Source organism: Protopterus annectens, chromosome 13.part0 (genome assembly GCF_019279795.1).
Source record: "Protopterus annectens isolate FY-2018-M chromosome 13.part0, PAN1.0, whole genome shotgun sequence".
NCBI lineage: Eukaryota > Metazoa > Chordata > Ceratodontiformes > Protopteridae > Protopterus > Protopterus annectens.
Window position 1 is genome coordinate 327,704,689 of NC_056747.1, and position 25,500 is coordinate 327,730,188.

Here is a 25,500-nt window from a genome sequence, read left to right on the forward strand (position 1 = left end):
CTAAGATGGGGGGAATGGCTAAGGGTCTGTGCTGGGGCATGTCTAGAAACTCAGTCTTTTCTTAGACTGAGGGAAGTACTGGGATTCCCAGTGGAAATGTTCCCTGAGGGTGTGAAGGGTTTCCCCAAAGGAAAGATCTTCTGGTGGGGAGGCAGAAGGAATGGATTCCTCTGCATCTGAATCCTCATAAGCAGCAAGAGGTTGTTGTTCCTCTTCAAAATCTGAATAATCAGACTTCTCAGAATCCTATTCTGTCAGTATTTCAGGAGAAGGGTCTCTCTTCCTTTTAGAAGGTGTGGCCTGACTACCCCTGATAAGGGTGATGAGATCCTCCGCCATTTTAAGCATTTGAGCTTAGGGTGGTGGAGTAAGGGGGGTACAATGGTGGCTAAAGGTAACTGTCTTAGCAGTGGCCTTCCCTCTAGGCCTAAGAGTATCCATCGGTCTGAGAGAAACCGGTCAGATTTTGTCTAGATTCGATAGTGCGAAAGACCTCTTCGGAAGCCAGTACCTGCATCACAACTCTGGACCCAACCAAGGTAGACACCACCAAAGGCTCGGAAGACAAATAAGATTTCTGCGGCATACTGGACTCTGAAAGGTTCTCAGCAGAGGCCTGCGAAGGTATCAAATTGGGCATCAGGGGCTGCGAAGGTGCCTCACTGAATTCCGGAGAACTAACAACCTGCTTAGCGGTACAGTAGTTGGAAGGCTTAGCTTTGTGTGGTCCATCTCTTTCTTCTTACGTTTTTTTTGTAAGTCTACGGATTGTTAGCTGAAGGACACCATTTCGGAAACCGAAGACAGAAGACGAAAATACATGGCTACAAAAACAGCTCTATGATGAATGGTTCTCATGTTGAAGAGGGCACAGAACCGGAAAAGGGGGAAGTCATGGTCCGGGCCTAAGCAAGTGACGCAGTAAGAATGGAAGTCTCTGTGTTGTATTTGCTTTCCACAGGCAAAACAATTGTTAACTTTTTCAAATATGGGTTAGTGCAAGAAAAAAGGATCCCCAACGAGATACTAAGCTTTAGACGTTTTCTGCTGTAATTCGAACTTTGGTAGCAACCGACCGGCACACTTGCGAACCTTCTGCATGGCAAGAAAGACTAATGTAATGACGTTGGCTGCCTTCCTTTATAGCACTGACAACCTGACGTCAGCCAAAGCAGAAAAACAGACTCTGGCATTCGGGTTGGCCGAGGGCTACCACAGCAGGGATAACCCACAGGTGATGACTGCAACAATGAAACGAAGAACATCAAGAAAACCTGGAAATATTGGACTTTACTTTGTTAAACTTGTAGGGGAACAAACTGTGTGTTGTACCGAGCTCCAATAAAGGGAAAGGTCCAAAAGAGGCTTATTTGTTCTTGGTTTCTTTTGCCTCTTTTCATTGGTTTATTTTGTTTTTTTGGTAAACTTTTAGGGGACTCTAAGGCATCTGCCCTACTGCACGTCATTAATGTCAGGAAGAAAACTTAGGAGAGCGGAAGAGGAAGGAAAGAATTAACTGCAAGTAAAACAAACTTTTATTCTTAACAGTAATGCTTGTATAGTGCACGATATCTGCATGCTATAAAGTTTTCTCAGTTATTTTCAAGTGAAATGGGGATACTAAATGAAACATCCTCCTGTTTTTGTCCTTTTCTCTTTGTTCAGTTTTAAGAAATTTAGGCACTGCAATTAAGTTCCTGTTCAAAAAATATGATACAAGAACAAATTATGTGCGCTCTCATTCTTGCACAGGGGAAGGACTGGATTACGACTCTTAGCCATCTAGTAACACGTTTAAATAGAAATCAACTAAATAAAAAAGAACACTGAATATAATAAAGCTCTCCACCAGCAAAAAATACTTCTATAAGCAGCTCTGCATCTGGTTCTCACATCTGCCTGGAGACAATCTGATAAATAAAAACAGAATACTTTTCTTTTAATGGCTGGAAGATAATGTTTTCTGAAATCATTCAAGTGTTTTCTCATTCTGGGAGAGCAATAAAGAATGGCAAAACCAGAGAGCACTTAGAAGCACCAGCTGTACCATGTGTCCTTTTAAGTTATGGCGGTCAGTTTGGGACAACTGTTCCTATTACGAAGGCAAAACCAATATTTGAAGATGTACATAGTTGTGTGTGTTAAAATATTAAGTTTTGGGTTTTTTTTTTTTTTTTTTTTTTTTGAGGGCCATCAACAAAAGAAATAAGTTATGTAATATGTGATATAGGCTTGCATGGATATGACAAGAAACAACTGTATAAGGTCAATCTGCCAGTGTGCGCATGTAACAAAAGCTGGAGAGAGATGCTCAAAAAAAAAAAACAAAAAAAAACAACTAACCCTTACAAATAAAAGGTGGGAATAATCATCTTTTTAACATAATGACCTTTTCAATGTTAATCTTTAATTAAAGATCTCACAAGTATATTAAAAAAAAAAAAGTACTGAACTATATTAAAACGTAGAGTGTAAATAGTTATCCTACAGGAGACACGTTTGGAAAGAACTGAACATGCGAATTTGATAAAGGTTTTCAGGACAGTTATTCAGTGGAATAGCTGGGACAAAGGGGAAAAAAAAGGAGCACTTACATTAATTGCAAGAGGAGCTCCAACAGTGACAGAAAAGGATAATAAAAAGTTAATAATGGTAGATATTGTAGTACTAAGGGGCTACTGCCAAGGGAGGAGGAGGATTACACAAGCATGTATTTATATTCCACCTAAAACTGCTATAATGGAGATTAAGAAAATTCTGGGAGAATTGATCAATTTTCATCTGGGAATATTACTTATTGGTGGGAACTAGAATTTGATTTGTACAGGTAAGATGTCTCTGGGGGCCCAGATGAGAACATATAACAAAGGATGATAGATTTTTGAAGAAATTTATGAAAATATTTGTCATGGAAAATGTGAATTCAGTAGTAGGAGCTCTGAATGAGTTTACATATATTCTCCAAGATACAAAAAGTGGGCTAGGCTAGACAGAACTTGCATCTCACAGGAACATGTGCATTTAACTGAAAGTTTGGATACTCATCCAATACCTATCTCAGATGATACACCAACAACTACAACAAAAACGAAAGGTAATGAAATAAAAATGAGCCACTGGTGCTTTCCCACCTATCTGATGAAGAGAGACGAATTTAAGAAATGGGTAGTGGAAAGCATTTAGGAGTTATTACAGAAGATAGAAATGTATCCTAAAAATATAACTAGGGAATGGGATACAATTTAAAGTGGAAATAAAAGAAAAAGATATGGTTAAGAAGCAACAAGAATTATTTAGAGGGACCGAAAAATGCTGAAAGTACTGCAGAATAGGGGGAGTCTCACAGAACAAGAGGAGCAGCAACTGCAGAGTGCCAAGCAGAAAATAAAGGATTACCTCGATTATATGCATACGTTTAGAAAGATTGCTGTTAAGCAACTGATTTTTGATAATTCCAGAGCCCAAAAACTTCTCAACAACTCAGGCAACAGAAAGTAGACAGGGTTGTCGCCAAGCTTACGGAGCCTATAACAAAGGAAGATAAGAGATCCTATAGAGGTACTAGAATTATTTTTGGAAATTTTATGAAAGTCTGTACAAAGCAGAGAAATATGTAGATAAGGAAAAGGCATAAATGGAAATGTTTATGGAAGAATTAAACATCCCAAAGTTAGAGGTAGATGAGGCTCAATTACAAATACTTGGGATAGTAGGAGAGGAGATAAAAATGGCAATGTATAACCAAACAGGAAAGTCTCCAGGAATAGATTTTTGTGGAAGTTTCAAAGCTAGGAGGAAAAAAAATGACAAAGATCTGGAAGGTTTTAACAGTATTTTAAGAGCAGAAGCACCACCAACTTCCTGGAAGAAAGTGGTGGTGGCAATAATACCTAGAGAGGGAAAAGACCTATCATATCCAGCTTCATACAGGTCCATTTCAATCCTAAAAAAAGAAGTCCTTACCAGAACATTCTGTGTTACCTTCATTCATTCATTCCTGATGGGTGTCGGTTCCGTCCTCGGAACCAAGTCGGTCTTGTAACACGTTCGTGCCAACCAAAAAACTCTAAAGCAAGCTTTTACTCAACGCCCTTCTCCCAGTTACCTCAAAACGAGTTTGCCCATTATAAGTAAAGCAGAGGTTTTCTCTGAGCAGAAAACCTAAAGTACGAGTAGGACTCAATACAATCCCCCCAAAAGCCTCTGGAAGGAGGAGGTGGGTGGGATGTAATGAATGAAAATGACCACCACAGATGGAATGTTATGGTAACAGCATAACTTCATCTGATGTTGCTCATCTTCATTCATTCCTTACTGATAGAAGAGAGTCCCTAACTACCTTTAATCCTGGGAGGCCCCTATGAAGGATGTTTCCAGAGTACCATTGAACCAAAGGATGCTCTTCCCCTGGATGCCAAATCCAATTTGTAATGAGTGATAAAAGGTATGAAGGGTAGCCCAAGTTGCAGCTGCACAAATATCATTCACTGAAGCCTTTGCATGAAAAACAACAGAGGTTGCTACAGACCTGGTGGAATGTGCACAGTAGATGAATTTTATTTATATGGTAAATAAAGGATATACAGTTTCTCAGTCACATGAACAAGGTTACTTTCAAGACAGGATTTTCCAATTTCAGGCCTAAATACGACACAAACAGCTGGTCTGATTTAAGTACCGACAGTTCTATCCAGGTAAAAACTTAACTGTTTATGTACACCCAGCAAATGAAGACAGTATTCTCCTTTGAGTAGTTGGGGGGAAAAAAGACTGGTAGGTCAATTGTTTGGTTAATTCTCAATTCTGAAATAACCTTGGGCAGAAAGGAAGGATTAGTCGGGAGTGATACTCTGTCTTTATGAAATACCATGTAAGGACATTTAATACACAAGGCCTGAAGCTCTGAAATGCATCTGGCTGATGAGACAGCCACCAAAAATAGTGATTTCCAGGACAGGAACTTTAGGTCACAAGTGGAAGCAGGTGTAAAGGGTGATCGTGTCAGGGAGTGTAGTACTAATGTTAAATTCCAAGGTTCAATGGGTTCCATGAAGGTGGTCTGATATACAAGACATCTTTTAAGAAACTTTTGCAGAGACGATGGCAGATAACCGATGAGTCTTGAAACCCATTATGAAAGTTTGAAATATCAGCTAAGTGTACTCGAATAGTTGAGGCTGCTGCTCCTGAATGAAGAAGACTTGATAAATTATCCAAAACTACACTAACAGGAGCTGAGTAAGGGTCTAATTGTTGGGACCAAATTGGAAACCTTTTCCACTTCCCGAGATAGATTTTCCTGGTGGATGGTTTATGTGAAGTCAGACGGATATCACGCACAGGGGAGGTAAAATTATTCTGCCTGGAAGTGGAGAAATTAAGCTGTCAGCTTGAGACTGAAGGTGTTCGAGTAAGTCAACCCTTGTGTGTGCAAAATCAGTTCTGGAGTTGGATCCAGAATCCATGGGTGATCTACTAGATGAGGCCAAAGGAAGGAAAACCAAACCTGTTGTGGCCAGTAAAGAACAATAAGGATTACTCTGCTTCACAGACAAAAGCTCTCTATAAAAATTGGGGGATCAAGGGAAAAGGGAGGGAAAGCATAGCATCCCTCGAGGACTCCTCCTGTGGGGGAATTAGGAAGAAGTACCTGCTGCATCTGTGGTTTGCTGGAGAGGTCAATAGGTCGCAAACAAGACTAGCCCCAGCAGCTGAAGATCTTTGCCACAATAATAGGATTGAGGAACCACTCGTGAGGCAGTAGGATGCATCTGCTCAGCTTGACTGCAATCACTTTGGGACTCCCAGGAATATGCACTGCAATCAGAAAGCAGTTGGAAGCTATCGCCCACTGCCAAATTCTCATGGCTTCTCGACAATGGTTAGGACTTGATTCCCCCTTGTTTGTTGATGTACCAGACTGCTGACATTTTGTCCGACTGAACAACAATTGCCCCCGACGGAAGGATGGATTGAAATGCTTGCAATGCTAGAAGCACCACCCTCAGTTCTAGAACACTGATATGCAGGTGGGCCTCTGTCTGACCAAGTACCTTGGACCATCTCTTCTCTTGGTTAACCCCCCCCCACCCCACCCTATCAGCGAAGCATCTGTAGTCTCTGTGGCCCTGGGCTGCTGTGGGTAAAAGAGGCTACTGTCCATCTGGCGTAATCCACCACATTAAATCTCGCCTGCATCACCGAGTTATCCGTATTTGAAAGGACAAGAAATTTTGTAAAGCGTACCATTGTGTTAGAAGAAGCCATTGGAGAATTCTCATGTGTGGTCTTGCCAAGGACACTATGGTAATTGACGCTGCCTTGGAACCCAGAAGTTGAAGGACTGTTCGAACTAGGACTAGGTTTTGACAATATCACCTGGATTTAGGATCTTATCCTGCCTAGTCTGTGGTCTGGGAGAGAGACTAGGCAAGCATGCGTGCTGAAAATCGCTCCGATAAATTTTAAGGATTGAGAGGGAATCAGGTTGCACTTTCCCCAGTTTATTGAGATTCCTAGATATTCTGCTAGTCTTAGAATGTAGTTTACTGCCATCTCCAGTAGACGTTTGGTGGGGGCGGTGAGGAGCAGTTGCTGCTCCTCTTGTTCTGTGAGACTCACCCTATTCTGCAGTACTTCAGCATTTTTCAGTCCCTCTAAATAATTCTTGGTCCCACCCCGCTCCCAAGTCCCAAGGATGGAGCCTCCAGGGAACATGGTACCAACAGGGCTCCTGCAGCCGTGGCAGACGGCACCAAAAAACTCAGAGCCATGCCATGGAGCCTGCAGTCCAGTCCTGTATCTGAGGATGGCCTGGCTCCAAACAAGTTGAAGGCCAAAGGGATGGCTCAGGAGTCACAGTGAGATCCACTAGTGGCACCGGTGTGGGAACCAAAAAAGGCGTCTGTGCAGAGAACTTTGAAGCCTGCAAAGAGGTCAAAGGAGGAGCATAAGCTGGAATCCGTGGAGATAGACTCCCAAGTCCAAAAAGGGAATGGGGTCTTAGGAGTAGCAATCTCTGTCCATCAGCAGCTGGCCCACAAGACGCATCACGTCCAATTCCGAAAAGCTCCTGGTCGATCTTATGGATATCCCCAACGGGGACTCTGGCAGTTCTAAGAAAGGGCTAAATTGCTGCTCAACAAAAGGATCCACTGAAGGGGAGTACCAGGTCCATACAGTATGGTCTAATGGCACCAAGGTCTCAAGTTTAGAGACCTGTATGGCAGAAGTGACCAAACTTAGAACAGACACTGTGGGCAAGCTCACGGTCTGTGTAGATGTCAGAATTTGCAGTTTATGCAGGGTCGGTGCCAAAATAGGCACCAATACAATGGTTGTTAATGGTACCGAAGATGGTGCCATAGAAGCTAGTTTGGACTCTGGAGCCGAAGAAGTCATTTTTTGAATTTTAGGTCTTGGTTTCTGCTTCTTATCACCAGAGAGTGAAGGAACCGAATGCGGTCTCTTTTTTTATGCTCTTTTCTGGGAGGCGGAGATAGGTGGAGATAGCCTCTGAGAAGAGTATCTTAAGGAGGCCCTTCAAAATCAACTTGTTTCTCCTTTCATTAAGGGTTCGAGAACCAAACCCTTAGCAGACAGTACATGGAGGCTGCACAGAAAGATGGGGAACTCCCAAACAATGCACACACGAAACATGAGTATCGCTGTTAGGCATCTTGCAACTACACCTGTCGCACTGTTTTAAACCCTGAAGCTCCTTTTTTCTCAGACATAATACCACAATACAAGTATCCAACAATACAGTGAAAAAGTAAGAGAGGAAACATTTTTAATTTTTTTTTTTTTTTTTTTTTTTTTTTAAAGGGAGGTAGAGAAGGAAAGAAATACCAACAATGGCACATGAAATTACCACAGAGGGTAAAGAGTAAGGGCCGTACTAACAATGGCACATGAGATTACCATAAGGTGTTTGAGGAAAAAGATACTTTAACGTGGGTAAAAACTAGCGATAGACTAAAGAAGGGACTTTAGAATGAAAAATAAGGTGAACAAATTTAAGAAAAAATGCTTTTATATGCAAAAAAAAAAAACTAAGTACTTAGCTGACAGCTGGCTTGACACGGCTTTACGGCTAAGTGTCAAACGAGATCTGAAGTAACAAGGCGAAGGGCATTGTGGGTAAAAGCTTAGCTCAAGAGTTTTTTGGCTGGCACGAGCTTGTTACAAGGCAGACTTGGTTCCAAGGACGGAACTGACACCCATCAGTAAGGAATGAAGATCAACAACATCAGAGCCATGATTATAAGGTGTTTTCTGTCTACAATGGCTAAAAGAATGACAAAGGTGAAGCAAAAATTGATATTTATCAATGTGGTTTTGTGGAGGAGAGGCAAACATTTGACAATGTTAACAGAATATTAATGATCCAGAGAAAAGCTAAATATAACAAAAAATACCATTGTTGGTGGGTCTTTATGCACAGAAAAGCATTTGGCAGAGTAAGTTGGGAGTTTATGAACAGGGCAATGGAAGCATTTGCATTCCCTGATAAAATTACAAGGTTGATTAAGTGGATATATGAGGAATCAGAGGCAAAATTTAAAGTGGGTGGGCTCCTCTGACAATTTCTGTTTGAGAAGAGGAACCAGGCAGGGTGTCCTCTTTCCCCTTTGTTACTTGCACTATATTTAGAACCACTTGCAGAGTAATTAAGAGACTCAGAAATTCAAGATATAATTGTTATGGCAGTCAAGAAAAGCTGGCCCTATTTGCAGATGATGATATTTTATACCTGATAAAACCAGAAAAGGACATTTCAGTGACGTGGAACATTCTGAGGCAGTTTCAAATGTTTTCAGGATACAAAAATTTAAAGCAATGGTAACAGCTGTAAATTATGTACTCACACAAACTGGTTCAGCAATATATTGTTTAAAAAGGATTCTGGAATGGTAGCAGAGGATAGGTGGGAAGAGACTAAATTGAAGATAATACACAAACAGAATTTGGAAATTGTTACATGGATATGGACAGCATGATACAAGCAGTTAAAATGTTTTTAGTCCCTTTAGTTTTATACACAGGTCAGGCATAATTTTATCAACCAGAGGAGAAGCTGTGAATAGCAATTAATAAAGAGCCTAACGATTTCATCTGGGAGGGGAAGACGGCAAGCGTTAAGTGGGATATGCTGACTATTCCAACTGTAGGTGATCGTTTAGGATTACCCTATTTGAAGGGGTATTTCAGAGCTACACAGTTAAGGCTCTTATACATAGCACAAGCAGAAACTTATAATTCAAAGTGGAAAGAGATGATGAAACAGGAGGAAGCTGAACAAACAAGGAGAGACTCGGATTTTGGATGCAGATCCTTAAAGAGAACGATAACCATGCAGATTATTATATTCATAAAGGAGTAGACAAAACTCCAAGAACTTAAACAAACACAGGATTGGTTAAAGAGTCTGCCGATAGGGATGGCTGCAACTAGGGATACAGACAACAGGCAAAGAGGGGGCTGGAATTTATTGGAGAAAACTGGTAAAAGAATCAAGGTGTTGGGAACAAATACGGAGACTGAAAGGTAAAAGAATGGAAAAAGGCCAAGAATCTATTTGGACTGCAGGACAGAGATTGTCTTCCCTATCAAGGACTGATAGAGTACAGGCAAAAGAAATAGGGGGATTCTACGTGAAAGACCAGCACTGATAGAGTTTTTAGTAGAATCTAGAACAGAAGCTACTGTTAAAAAGGAATAATTAGTACAGCATATATAATATTGCATGATAACTAAGAATCAGAGGGGTTAGAAAGGATTGGGAAGAAACTGGATAAGCAATTTACAAAGAAACCATGAGGGATGTATGTATGTCTCCCAAAAAATATGCAACAAAGTCTAGAAGATTTAGGATATTTGCTTGGAAGTTCTTATATAGGTATTTTTATATAGGTTCATAGGTAGATACTAGGCTATTGGCCCAAGAGCCTACGTAAGCCTAGCCAACAAGGTACCCTGGCTTACGCCACCCAAGAAAGTTATTTTCGTGTGCCCCTGTCGAGCAGAGACACAGAAGTGATCCCCAGGGTGCATTTCCCATCCACTCATCAAGCTTTTTCTTGAAGAGTGCTAGTGAAGAACTTTGCTTGACATAGATGGGTAGCCTGTTCCAGAGTATGGGAAGTCTCTGGGACAGGAATCTATCCCTCCAGTATGTCCCGTTTATTGTGGTGACAAGGTTTAGGTCCCTAGAGCGTGTAAGCTCAGAGGATTGGGATTTCTTTAGGTGCATCATGTCCAACAGCTCTGGGTTTGACATAGCTTTATATGTTAGGCAGTGATCACCTCGGAGTAGGCGATATGCTATGGCGTAAAGCTGGAGTTTGAGACCGTCAGTGTAGGGCATTTGTTTCAGGCCAGTAATCCTATTTGTGAGGTACTTCTGTGGTCTTTTCAGCTGCTGCAGAAGTCTTGGGAGGTACATTCCAAAAGGGGCATTGTACTCTATAATGGTTCTGCGTGTTACTCGACAATGTCCCAAGTAGACTCCAAAGAATTTTTCCTCAGGTAGACAGCAAATGTTGGAGGTGTGTTGGGGAAAAAATAAGTAACTGGGAACATTTTCTGGGAGTGTAATGAGTTGAAAGACTTTAAAGATTCCTTGCAGACTGCTCTGTCACAGATAATGGGTGAGCAAATTGGTGTACCTAAAGAAATTATTTTTTGAGCCATGACACAAAAATCAGAATTGCCTAAACATAGCAAAGCTTTGCAGAGTCTAATCACAGTGGCTGCCAAAAAGCAATTACTAGAAAACAGAAATCAAAAAGTCTAAACAAACTTTACTAGAAGTACTGAATATAGTATGACATAAAACAACTGGAATTGGGATCTTTAGAGAAGGCTAGGAGCAAACTTCTTCTTTCGGCTTTTCCCGGTTAGGGGTCACCACAGTGGATCACCTGTCCACTCATGATTGGCAGTGTAGTTTTACAGTGTCGAGTTGCCAGCCTGGCGCCCAACCTTCCACAGAAGGCACACTCACATCTAGGGCCAATTTAGAGTGTCCAATCCACCTACAGTATGTCTTTGGGATGTGGGAGGAAACCGGAGCACCCAGAGGAAACCCATGCAACCACAGGGCAGACATGCAGACTTCGCACAGAAGGCACCCCAGCCTAGGATCGAACCACAGAACCTCTTGCTGTGAAGTGGCAACGCTAACCACTGCACCACCACGGCTGCCTATAAAAGGGTAGGAGCAAACTACATATATCAAAAAAAAAAAAAATGGGAATTGTGGGAACAATATGTGCAGAGGAGGAAAGGTTTAAGAAGGCAGGATAGGAATGAGCTAATTGTCTGACAATAACTGGATATATTATAAGTGATGTAAAATGTCTGCAACTACAAATATGTCAATATTGTTTGCTTGCATTTATATAAATGTACGATCGCTTGTCTTTATATAAATGTACGATCGCTTGTCACAAGTGATAATTTAATAAAAATGTTTCTTGTTTAAAAAAAATGAAAGCGCTGGCATAAACACACCAATTAAAGGGTATTAAGGCGGGAGCAGCTACTACTATAGCAGTGATCGTTTGAACATCTACTGTTATGGTAAATTTACTTTCAAGCTGTACTATGTTCATATTTATCACTGCTGCAGTAGCCTTAGCTACATGGGTAGATCTAGACCAAGAGAAGGGATCAAGCTTGCAATACCTTGTAAACATATGTATAAAGAACCAAGCTGCTGCTTCGATAATACTTCCAAAATCAAACCCTTTCCAAAAGGTAATAGATGAAACCCAAGGCCCTGGAGTGGGGTCCTTAATCCTGCCTGGAATAGTTTTGTTGAGGCAAGTATATCAAAAGTAATAGCCTGAGACAACCATTTGGAAAATGGTCCGTTTTGACATAGGCTGTCCTTTTCCTTACCTTTACAAGAAATGAACAACTAATACAAAAATCTGAAAGATTTAGTTTGTCAAGATAGTATACGAGTTGTCTATGGACATCAAAGCTATTGAGTATCCTTTCTTCCTCATTTTTAGGTTCAGGAAAAAAAACAGGGAAATGGAGGGTTTGGCTTAAAAGTAATCTCAGATAGTACTTTGAGAACTAATCTTTCTTTTATGCCTAAAGAAACCCAGTCTCTGTGGAAAATGAAACAGGTTCACTCACCAATAGAGCTTGCATCTTAAGATACCCTTCTTGCAGAGGTCAGACAAATCAGTAGAACAGTTTTCCCATGTTAAGAACCTCAAGTCAGATTAGTTGGTTCAAATGGAGTAAGTGTTGGCTTCTCTAACAAAATTTAAATCCCAAAGGAGGGACAAGTGGTTTTCTTAGAAACTTCTTATGCAAAACCCCTTTCAAAAATATTTTGAAATGAGAATGTATTGAAAGAGGAGGATCCTGCATCAGACATGTTGAAATGGCCAATAAATTAATCTTGTGACTACAGTAAGAAAATCCATAGAAAAACTTGCACAAATATTGTAAAAAAACACTACCCCTGAATTAGTGCTGGTTATGCTGGTACCAACTAGAAAATATTTTCCATTTGCTAATGTATGATTTTTTAGCAGCAGGCTTTCTTGCCTCTATCAGTACCTACTATTGTGTTTGTGAGTGAGACATCCCCAGTAAACAGATGTCTAAAGAGAATTAAGGCCTTATCATCCAGGCAGTCATGTGATGTTTATTGGGGTCTGGGTGCATCAAACATTACTAATCATATGAGAGTAGATCCATTCTGTGAAGAAGCTTATGGTAATTGCCCCAGCCATTTCCAAAAGAAGAGAGAACCATTGTTGCCTAGGCCAGAAGGGAGTCACCACAATGATCATGGGGGATTCCTTCTGAATCTTCAGAGGTACCCTATCAGTAGAAAAGTGAAAAAAAGTATACAGGAACATCCCTGCCCAAGAAAAATAAAAAGATTATGTCTTCTAGGTTTTCTTGCAAAACATCCTGGAGCAGAATCTTACCAGCTGATTCTTCAGAGAGGAGAAAAACAGGTGTACTTGAACTCCTCACAAATGGATCAAATCTTGGAAGGCCCTCCTGATCTAGTTTCTGTTTGTGAGGGTCTGCTCTTGTCCTGCGTAGCTGTCTACCACACATTTTTATCTCTGATGGAATGTATAATTATTGTAAATTGAAGTAAGACTTCTTGTGAAGCTTTATCTCAAGCTAACAAGGCTGTCTAAAGGGGATATGACCATGGCCCCCCCTTGCTTGAAGTACCACATGACTGTGGCACTATCTGTAAAAATGTTCAGAGGTCCAAGGGATCAAAGATGATTCAGAAAGTGGAGTTCCTTGATCAGGGCAACCTTATATATGTGTGTGTGTGTGCATCTGTCTTTGGTGTCCTACACACCCTGCAATTTTATACCTCCTGAAACTGCTTCCCAAGCAAAGTCCAAGGTTTCTCTGCTGACTACTTGATTTGGAGCTGACAGGGAGGGAGAAGGGGAGACTTGGATTAAGGGAAATGTGCTGTCTCCACAAAGTGATTTTTCTTCCAACCTCCAGCACTAGGATTTGAAAAGGCAAAGCATGCTGGGACCCAAGACACTTCAGATACCAGTGCATCTTCTCATGTATCTTCTCATGTAGAGTCTTCCCAGGGATATGAAAGTCATAGATGCCACTAGACCTGAAATCCTGTGGTATTCCCTCACAGTGACAAAAGTCTGAGTGGAAAACACTACTGCTGGATCTAGATATAGATCTATTTTTTTTCCTGTGGAAGAAAAGCTCTGTAAACTGAGATATCTAGAAGACACCCAGGGAACACAATCTTGTGTGAAGCTGTCAGACTTCTAAATGTTCTTTTAGAATCCCAGTTTAATTAAGCGATCTCTCACCTAAACTTGAGATTCATGACACTATGAAACATACTCTAAAGATAATCAAGTTATCTAAATATGGAAAAATGTGGATACTCTAACCTGCAATGAGGTATAACCGGAGTGCAACACTTTGTGAACATTCTTGGTGTAGTGGACAGTCCAAAGGGTAAGGCAGAGGAAAGAATGTGATCCAAAGAAACAAATAAATGTCTGAAGTCTAGATGAATAAGGATGTGATAAGCATCTTTTAAATCTCGTTTTACCAGGAAACTTGGATAAGGCAGAAGAGGTAACTGGTTTAGGAAAGAAAAATAGATCCAGAAGTGGTCACCAATCATTTTTTTTTCTTTGGCACTGAAAAAAATCCTTCAATAAAAACCTTTCCAACCTGGTAAGGAGGAACTGGTTCTATCACTCCTTGGGACATCACATGTTGAAGGACTGGGAGAATAAAGGAATCTGGTCTGGTGGATGATAAAATTATCCCCTGGAAAGGAGAGATTTCCTCCCACTGACAATACACATCCTACAGAGCTGACAACTGGAGGAATGGGGAAAGTTCTGGAAATTTCTTCTGTAACCCGCAGTGGTGGTGCTGCGGTAGCGTTGTCGCCTCACAGCAAGACGCTGTCCAGTTCGATTTCAGCGTCTTCTGCGTGGAGATGTGTGTGAATGAGTGTACCTTCGTTGAAGGTTGTGCGTCAGGGCTGATAACTCGGCACGTAAAAATCAACTACCAATCATTAGCGGACCGGAGTTCAGCTGTGGCGACCCCTAACCGGGAAAAGCCGAAAGACACAAACAACAACAAACAGGCAAGTATTTCCTGAGGGATTGAGAAACTTCAGTGTTCGCCAGGAAAAGCCGAAAGACACAAACAACAACAAACAGGTAAGTATTTCCTGAGGGATTGAGAAACTTCAGTGTTCGCCCACTGAAAACACTGGCAAGTTCTGGAAACAGTCTCCCAGAAACAGAACCCCTCACAGGGAGAATCAGAAACTGAGCTCTCAGAGTCCAAGTCACAAAACTGAGGGGAAATCCCTGTATGTCCCTTCATATTCCTGCCCAAATTCAGAATCTTGAATATCTTCAGAAAAAGGTGTAATCCCTCTTTCTTTTACCAGAAATCATCTTATAAGAAGAATAAATAGCTTGAATTAAACCCAGTAAACTACTCTTGTCTAAGGAAATTTGAGAAGACACGTTTAGCTTTTTGGTTTCTTTTTGACAGGAAAAATGGGGCCAACAGCATTAATGGCAGCAGCAGCTTACCCAGGGATGGGCACAAGATTCTGACCAAACAGGGAAGTCTTCCTTGTTCCCTCTTCTAGGACCAACGAAAGTAGCACTCCATTTTCCACTGAGAAGAACCCAAGAGTTACACAGATGTGGTTAACCCCCAATCCAGAGGAGATGTAGGTGCTACACCAGAAGAATCTGGGGTAAAAGATGACTAGTCTGAAGAACAAACTATGCCCACAAAAGAGTCACCCACCTACTACTACTGTCTTTCGGCTTTTCCCGGTTAGCGGTCGCCACAGCGGAACTCCGGTCCGCTAATTGGCAGTAGATTTTTACGTGCTGGCTTGCCGGGCCTAACGCACAACCTTCAGCGAAGGAACGCCAGTTCACGCATGTCGACACACAGAAGATGCTCTGAGAATCGAACGTGCAACGTCCAACTGTGAGGCGACAACGCTACCGCAGCACCATGTGGCTGAGAAATTGCTAGCCTGCTGTGGTGGCAAAGGCTGTTTGCTTAACTTTTTCTTTTTATGGCTGGAAGACTGACTGTAGTTTATTCCATGGTCAAGCAGAAAATGATGCCTCTTCTGGCAGAAAACAAGCAGCAAAAGCCAGTAAAATTTTGAAGTCTTTAAAAGTAACACTTTTACACAAAAATAAAAGGCAATTTGAAACACCTTGCCAGCTACTAAAAGTAAAAAACAATTTTGCCAAAGAAAGTGTTTTCAGTTACTTTAAACAATTTTTTAAAGCTGTCAGAAAAAAGCTGCACTCCCATTTAAAAGTACAGTTAAGTCTCATGACAGTCTGTTAACACAAACTCCTAGCTTAAAAATAACTTTCTTAAACAGTAAAGTACAATAAAGCAACATTTTTTTTAATGTTGAAGTTTTCCCCCAAAGGTAACTTATCCGCCCAGCAAAGTAACAGCACAAGTCAACTGTCAACCACTGAAAGCCACAAAAGAGCACTCTCTTCAATGACATGAAAGCTCTGAAAGGCTTGGTGCCCAAACATGTCTTTAGTCAGCTCAGCTTGAGCTAAATGACAGTTTGGGTACGTGGAAGTTGCCCTGAAGCTTTGGAAGCTGGCTGGTTGTTACATCCTTGGCAGGATATAACTATGTAGTTACAGCTACTGCAACAGTGATCAATATGATGAGCATACCCAGTTAGCTATGTACAGCTGAAAGGAAAAAGGAATCATTTTCTTGATGTTGGAGAGGACATACAGACAAACCATAGCAGCCAATGTGCGTGAGATATATAGTTGATGTCCTTTATGTGCAGTTAATTAGAACTGCACCTTTGTTTTGCATAAATATGGTACCAAGTGCAATATTTTCCTTTATTTTCAGCTCACATTTTAGTGCAATTTAGCTTATAATGGGATTGCTTTATTTAGCGCAGTGTTGAGTTTCAGCTAAATACTTGAGCCTTTTTTTTTTCAGTTCAAGCACATAAATACGAGTGCGACCACTTTGCCAGCCAGATTTTGAGGTTCACCATGGGATGAATCATTCCACAATTAACTGCATGTACCTTATAAGTTAACAGAGTTACACTGGAAGACAAGTGGCTGTGTTCCAAACTTGGTAAATCTAGAGTAAACCACTGCCCGCACACTAAACCTACAGGTTTTAGTATTAGCCTAAAATGAAAAGATAAAGGGGCAACAGTTTGCAAAACAGCAGCTTTGGTTAGCATTTATAGAAGAATGAAAATGGTGACAAACATAAGAACAACAAACCATATAATGGCACTAACCAGATGCTGCATTGATCGCCTAGTATTCATAAATTGTCCAGTCATGTTAGCTGCCCCATCTATGAGAGTGCTGGGTCCCTCACTGTTACTTAAGATATATTCTAAGCACTACACCATTAACTGAAACAGACTAAGATGGAAAATAGCCAAACTGTGAAGGACCATGAACCCCAACAATCGGCAACTATGTATAAAAAGGCCATTTATCAGTCTCTCTCAAATTGTATACCAAATCTTTCAGGCAGTGACAAAAGAATGTTGAGCTAAAAAATGCACCCACGGCTGTCACTAACCTACAACATTTTAGCTGTTTCAAACCATGACATTTGTGTCATAGCACACTACTACAAAAAAAAAAAAAATGAATAAGAATGTTCTTCTCTGCTAAAGCACACACATTATATGTATTATACACGCACACTGCTTACTTCCGTTGTAATAACACCTCAGTAATGATATATTCAGATGCTGAACTTCCATTATGACAGCTCCGTAAAGATATATTCAGGACTAATGCTGAATGTTACCATCCTGAACAAAAAAAGTTGCATACAACATCCCTTAAAAAAAAAGGGGGGGGGGTGCAAAATACCAGACTGACAGTGAATACCTATGAACTCCTACATATGGTAGGTGGAGGACTTCGTAATGTCGCACTGGTTCAGCAATGCTGTGCCGGGTGGAGTGACAAGCTGGCACCCTGCATATAACCTATGTCAGACAGAATACATGCAAATTGGCAGATTGCCAGCTGATACGCCAGGTGACCCGATAGAAAACTGGGTGGAGCGCTTGGTGCACCACAATATGTTAAGTGGACTGACCAAACATCGCTGTTTCAAAGATCCAACAGCACAGTGTCGGATGCAATGCCAATTGTCACCTGGCACAGAATCCATGCCAGGTGGACCAGAAGAATGAAAGGTACTGTAGTAGGTGAACAGGCACACCACCAGCTCTGTAAGTGAAGTAACGCAGTCAAAACAAAATAGGTTCCCGCAAATCATACACCACTGGGCAGAACACAGAGCTGTCTGCCACAAAGCACACAATCTGTACCAGTCAAGTGTTGGTGGACCAGAGGAGTGCACTGACCAAATTTAGCTCTCTCAGAAACCCAAATGTCCTGTGCCAAGTATGATAAAGCCAGCTGGTACGACTGCCACATAGGCCTTAAGAATACCAGGTGATGTGTCTGGTATTACAGCAGATTCACATCAAGACAATCTTTCTCACTGTCTCAGCAGTGCAGTTCTGACTGGAATGCCAACTGGCACCTGGAAAACAATGTTGTGCTGGCAGCTATGCAGGACTGCAGAATGCCAGCTGATGTGCCTAGCGAATCAGAAGTGTGTCGAGCAGAAATACCAATCTATCTCACATTCCCAGCAATGCAGCTTTAAATGAAGTACCAGCTGTTACCAGAAAACAAACAGTAATGGGTGGAATGCCAGGTGAACCCTGTCAGTGGGTAAGGTGGAATGCCAAATGCACCAAAAGAATGCCTTGACTATATATAGCCATTTGTCTCAAAGGCTAGCAGTGCTGTGTTGGGCAACATGCCAAATGGTCTACAGTCTGTGCTTGACAGAATACCGAATGAACAGAAAAACAGGATGGACCTACAGATTTCTCAACAGACTACCAGTCAGAGCTGTCTAAATGACACAACAGTGCTGTGTTGGACAGAGTACCAGAGTGTCAGCTGGCATAGCATGAGGAAGAGTACACCATCGCTTTGGGAGCCACATAGAGTGGTGAAGTTTTGGTGAATCGGTGGAATGCCTCGACAAGACACAGTTGTCTGCCTCACACACCCAGCAGTGCTATGATAGCTGGGATGTCAGCTAGAACCTGACACACAATTTGTGCCAGGTGGTGTGTCAAGTGGACTAAGAGTGCTGGCTGAATTAGTCTAGTGGCTTGACCCAATATAGCTATTGGTCTCATTCAGGGACATCGGAGGCATACGCACTGTACTGATTTCAGTACAACTTATTTAGAAGGGGGGTAAGCTTTTTAACTTAAAAAAAAAAAACGTTGGCTCTTTAAGGATGCTTGCTTGGTGCGGTAGTTTTTTTTTTAACTAAAAAAAAAAAAAAGCGTTGGCTCTTTAAGGATGCTTGTTGGGTGTTGTGAAAGCGAACGGGAGCTGACGTCATGTCCTGCTGGCTGTGAGCGGGAAATTAGCTTGAATGGAGCAATCGTTAACAGATAGGAGTGCGAGCAGAAAATGGATCAGGAAAGTATGGAGCAATCAGGTAAGGAGAGTATGTGAAACAGATCGGGAAATTATGGAGTGTGTGTGTTGGCATCACATATAATTCCAGATACAGTGCCAGCCTTGTCGTACACATTGAGATGGGAAGAATACAGCAACCTTTCCTATATGTGATCCTCGTCTAAGCCTAAACAATGATGTGTCTGTAAATAGTTGCATGGTTGGTCAAATTGGGACATTGCAAACTTTTCTTAATGAGAATTTTCTGCTGGAAAAGTCTTTTCACTGTAGAAACAGAGCAGGTACACAACCACCACTGCAAACACCAACCAGCTACGTTTTTAAATGCTGGCAGTTTTTGAATTTGTTAGAGTTCAGCCAGAAAGTTTAACATTTTGCTCTAGTATTTTTTTCAGTCAGTGAACAGTATATTTAGTGTATAGACTGCTGTGATATAGGATTCATTATATTCCACTTCAGCCAGTCATCCTGTATTTAATTCTGACCCTCTGTTTATGATATTCGCCATCCTCAGCCTTGATCATCTAATTCCCCTAACCCCCCATCCTGTTTGGACCCTCCTTCTCCAAGAAGAATTCATCTTTTTGGAATCTCTCATTCTTTTGCAGCCAGTACTGGAGGCTGAAATTTCATGAACCTTGTGAGCTATCATCCAGGGCTTGGCCACATTTTCTAATCTCCTCCCCATCTTTTGATTAGCATGTAAACTGCAACATACAGTGCTGGACCAAACAGAGAGGGAAAGAACTACTAGCTGACCTCATCCGCCTCAGCGTAGTCCATGAACCCCCTAGTAAGCTGCCCATACCTCGTACCTATAAATTGAAAGCATCCCCAAGCCTTTCTCCAGGCAGTGCTTGCCATACCCAAGCACTCCTCCTGGAATGGGTGGGGTGGCTTCTGCCACTCACACACCTATGCATCCTTGGCAGGTTCCTTCAGTGCCTATTCCCACTATACAAACCCAGGTTAGCTGCCACTTGGATGCTTTGTACTGAATGGTCAATTCCCTATACCCTTGTCAGGCCTTTACCAATTTGATCAGTGCCATTGTAGGTTCATGGGTAGTTACAAGGCTACTGACCCTTAAGAACAGACACCTAGTCTAACATTCCCATGATATATTTTAACCCTTATATTTTGCATATGAATAATCCAAAGACAGGATGAAAACGGATACATTGAGACATTTACATGTTTGCCCTAGCCATAAAGAGCAGGAGTTCTGAACTGGGATTAAATATGTGGTTATTCATCTGTTCATCCAAATTACATTTTAATAAAGTAAGAGAAGTCCCTTTGCTTTATGTGGTGTGGAACACAGTGTAATAGAAGCATCACTCTATGTACATGTATTTATGCCTGACTTTGATGCCATTTTGCCAGACAGTAATGGAATGGTGATATGAACTTCACAGCATGGTTTTTCAGAGTTTGGCAGGAGGGTGTTACCTCAAGACAGATACATTTGAGTGTAGATTTCTTACTTAAGGTATCTGTTTTTTTTTGGTCCTTGAACAGAATGAAAGAAAAAATGTCCGCAGCTGTCTACTGAGTGTGTATGGCAGTCTGTTATACAAGTGGTTAGCTGTCTGCCCCTACTCTGCAGACCAGCATGCTGCACATGTATCCCAGCTGCTTTGGATATCTTTAGTTGTTCATGGTGGGACAGCTAAGAAATTCAGTGTTATGCTCATTTTACCCTTTCTGTACCTTGAGTCTTTGCTGAAGACCCTGATGATTGAGTTGTAATCTAAATAATAATGAAATTGGTTAATAAAGAGATTTCAGTTTTTGTTGTTCACAGGACTGCTAGACCTTGCAATACATGCCTGTGTGTATGCCCCCACATAACACAACAGGTGTTTAGGCTCAAACTCCGTACCTTTGCTTCAGGGTAAGAAGAGCCTAAAGTCCCTAACCACCCCCATTTCTGAACTATATTCAGATTTTTATTTCTAACAGTTGTGAGCTATGGTGAGAACTGAAGTTGTATTCCCCAGTTGTGGTGAGAAGTGAGAACTGAAGTTGTATTCTCCCATTATTATTTTTGTTTGTCCAGGTTTTTTGTGCTAAGGTGTGAAGAGAAAACTGAATTTGTATTCCTTCATTACGGCCTTTGTCCAGGTTTTTTTGTGCTAAGAGGTTGAGAGCCATCTAATAGCCATTAAGTTTCAGTCTTCCGATTTTTCAAAATGCTGATTTAGCATAGTGGTATGTTGCACTGACTGTAGTGCATATGGTTCTGGGTTCAAGACATGCATGGTGGTAACACAGCATTTTATTCTAGCAACTTTCCAAAATTATACAAGCAATGTTTAAAATGTGTCCCTGTTTTTTGGGCTTTTGCCCCCCCCCCCCCCAATAAATGTTGGCTTTTTCCAGATTTCTTGTGCTGCAAAGTTCAGAGATACAGCTGAGTTTCGAGTACATTTTACAAGGAGCTGAGAGCTGCAGGGGAACTAAAGTTTAGTGCTGCTTATGCTGAGTCTGCTTATATTGTTACTAGCACAACAGGTAGTGTACTTGCTTTTGATGCAGAAGGCTGTGGGTTCTTCTCCCACAGTAGGTAGTTGCATTGCTGATACTATACTGTGTTGTAAAGGGGGGTGGATGCTGTAGTCCTTTTTGGCGAAGATATCTAGTAGCAACTATGAACCTGTTATCAGTTTGCCATCCATTCCCTATTGCAATATTACTAGCATATCACTTTTTAATGCAACATAGGCAATTTATTCCTCAAGGGCAACAGGCACTTTATTTGTAGATGAAACAATGAAATATAAAGTTGTTTGCTAGCAGCAACCTCTTCATAAGTTACAGATTTATTTAATGTGGAATTGTGTAGATGGCTTTTACTAGTTCAGAGATTGTGCATATTTACTGATACTGGTGGACTGTAGAAGTTTGAGTAGACTTATGATGGAAATGTTCTGAACTGGGCTATTTTGTCATTATTGGTGCATGCATTTTGTTTCATTGTTTACTGGAAAATGTTCAAAACAATAAATTTAAAATGCTCTCTAACAACTATACTGTATTGTACAAGGAATATAATTTAATACAATCAGGAAGGTGTATCAAAGAGCACGTGTATGTTCCATGTGCAAGGGGCCTATGATTTGAAAACAGCACAAAGTTAATCTTTATCTGCCACTGGCAAAATGTATTTTCTTTGAATGTGGGTTTCAATGCCGTTTCAATGAATGCGAGTTTCAAGGGCAGAGAAGTTTTAATGTTAAGTCTAGTTTCATTAAGAGACTGCATTGCTTTGCTTAGCAGATATTTATTGGTGTCCATGCTGTAAAATGCAAAATAAAACTTTTCTGGCAAATCATTTAGGAATTAAGTCACTAAATGACAGACATTATGTTTCAGACGTCATAACCTTCAGAAAAATGCATGCTAAAGCAAGACCTGTTATTCTATCAACTGTCTTAAGTGTATACAAGATCAATTTTTAGTACTGTTTGTATGTTCCCCCAATATATTTGGCCTTGTCCAGATTTCATGCATTAAGAGGTACGTGCAAATAAATTGCTTTACAGAATTAGGAATATCCAAACCTCTCAACTGTTCCCAATTTTGACTCAAAATGTTGCTCCCCCTAATAATCCCTCCGCAAAATAGCAATTTTGGAAGAAAACGTGGAGGCTTCACAATTATAAATAACTAATGATCAGAGTTATACATTACTTTTATTTCAGAAATGCATGTAGATTCTCTAATTTTGTCAGCTGCACAAGTTAACAGTGCTCATATTAAAATGGTGTCCCTTCTTTGACGTGTTCCCAGCTGTATTGTCTGGCAATTTTATATTTTTGCATTACATTTTTGGTCAGTTTTTCATAAAATTGTGGTTTTCTGGCAAATTAGTGGTAAATCATTACAGACTGAAGTTAGAAAATAATGGCAGACATTCGAGTTTCAGATTTCATACCTTTCAGAAAATTCGTACTAATGCAAAACTTACTACTATTCTATTATCTTTCTAAATTTATAAGGGCAATATTTAAATAAAAAAAAAAAAAGTCTTATTTTTGGGCCTTTGCCTCAGTTTTATTTATGGGTTTGTTGCTTTGACAGGTTGAGAGGTATATGTGTGTGTGGTAAGTAGCATAGTTCTCAACTGTCCGAATTTTGCAGAATGTCCAGATTTTTGCCCCATATTTTTTGTCTGTTCCTCATAAATTTTGTGATTTTCTAGAAAATTATTGAAGGCTGAAGTTGTTAAATAATGTCACATTTGAGTTTGACTTCATGTCCTTTAGAAAAATTCATACTAGCACAAATCCCGTTATTCTAGCAACTTTCTCATACTAGCACAAATCCTGTTATTCTAGCAACTTTCTAAGTTCACAAGAGCATTATTTAATATCTGTCCCTGTTTATTTTAGGCTTTGTCCATATTTCTTGCACTAAGAGGTAGGAGTGGTGTGTGTGTGTGTGAATGAAACACCCTAGTTAGGGGTAGCAGGTGGTTAGTAATTTACTCGAGCTCAAAACCTGTACCTTAGTTACAGAAAACAGAAGCATGAATCCTCTACCCAAACTACCATGCTGCATTTTTCAAAGAACTGACTTTCAGGTTCATTTTCAATTCAAGGGACAGAGTTTGAGTGAATCTACATTATATCACTGAAGAGGCATTACAGCGAATGCCTCTCCATCAATACTAAAAGAGCGAACCGTGAATTACGAGAATGGCCGTAGCAGTTTGAGAGCACAAATTTGAAAATCCTAGCTGCACCCCTGGTGTCACTGATCCAAAACGGTTTGTACTAGGTGAAGTCAGCTAGCACCTACCACACCACCTATACACAGAATGAGTATTAGGTGGAATTCTAGACAGCACCTGCACAGCTGGAATGCCAGCCAGCAAAAAATGCCTTCACTCATGCTAAAAATATTTTTGTATACCCCTATGGTTTATAAATATAATTACAATCACCAGGATTTTCACAATGTCATGTTAATACCTCAAAAAAAATTCTTATGAAACACCACTTGGGCAACCTATTTCATACCTTCAAACAACACAATTACCTCGTTTCTAACACAAACATTGCAAATTAAATGATTTTTGGTTTACTGCTGTTTCTACACCTCATTTATCTGAAATCCCATTTATTAAAGCAATTTCAAGCCTCGAACAATGCAGTTAGCCTGTCTTCTCTAAGGAGGAGGTAAATCATGCAGTATTCTTTACATTTCATTTCAAATAATTATACAACTGTATTGTATACAATAAAGTCAGAGTCAGACCAAATACTTATTCAAAGCAGTTATCTAAAAACGCTACTGTCACATACGAGAAGGAAAGGAAACGCAGGAAAAAGATGGAATATTCAGAATGAATATTCAACAGGTTGCTGGGTATTCCGCACAGGTTGTCACTCAGCCGTATTTTGCACACGACCTCACACGGGCTTGCCCTGTCAATACACGCCACGCCCATTCCTGCGCGAAAATCGCGGTGGGGTAATGTTGTAATACAAAGCCAAAAAGTCAACACAATCCTATATTGCAAGAACTGTAATGAAAAATTGTTGCGACATTCGCAACTCCCAGGATTATAATTACCCGTTCTAGAAGTAGCTCCCAAACCCATCCCAGAACATGCAGGCTATAGACAGAGTTTTAATCACAAACATTAACATTTCAGTCAGAATGCTTTAGAATATAGGACATTAGGCAAGTGAATTTGCAGCGAACACGAAGTGAAACGCATATTTAGAAGAATTACACGAACAACAAACATAATAACATACAGCACGATAGTGAATTTGAATGAAAAAAACGTTATCAACAGTTAACTATGTTACACAACGAACCTTATTGCAACCTGCTAATGAAAGCAAAGGTCAATGTGTACCTGAAATTAGACGTCCTCAGTTAAAAGTTCAGGCTCAGCAGTGTTGTTTTAAATCCTGACAAGATTTCAAAGCAATGTACTTCATTCAAGGAAGCCCATGCTGCCATTAAGACCTACCACTGGAAACCTAATACTACCACACAGTGGACCGATCAGAACCACATCTTAACCCCCAACGCTGCTCGAGTCGCGACTAAGTAAGGCGGGAGGAGGAACGGTTACATTGCACCACGTGAGAAAACTTCCTCCTCCCTTTTACCACTACAGGTTGTAATGTTCGGAGGTGTTAACAATGAGTGCATTGCAAATCGTCTCTCCTGAAATGTTACCTATTTATTTTTAATTTGTTGATTGGTATACAGCATTGGTCATTCTTACTTAGGGTTGCCACCTTTTCAAATGGCCAAAGTGGGACATTTTCGGTACAAACATCAGATTGTACAGGCCAACACATACCCATGGTCAGTACGAAGGATAGAACTTAACTTTTTTTGCCTAAATAAAAGCTTATTCTTGTAACATTTTAGTTGCTTATTC

General features: G+C 40.6%; 1 protein-coding gene across 4 annotated transcripts in view; it reads right to left on the minus strand.

The window, feature by feature from the left end:
- The window catches only part of LOC122787298 (semaphorin-4D-like), a 2,116,148-nt gene extending 2,090,921 nt beyond the window's left edge, over positions 1-25,227 (minus strand). For 3 of the 4 annotated variants that reach the window (XM_044053927.1, XM_044053928.1, XM_044053925.1), the window contains exon 1: positions 24,964-25,223. The gene's annotated coding sequence lies outside the window, so the exon portion shown is untranslated. Of the gene's footprint in view, positions 1-24,963 lie in introns of all 4 variants that reach the window. The other variant, XM_044053929.1, reaches the window with a different exon arrangement.
- Positions 25,228-25,500: the final 273 nt, after the last annotated feature.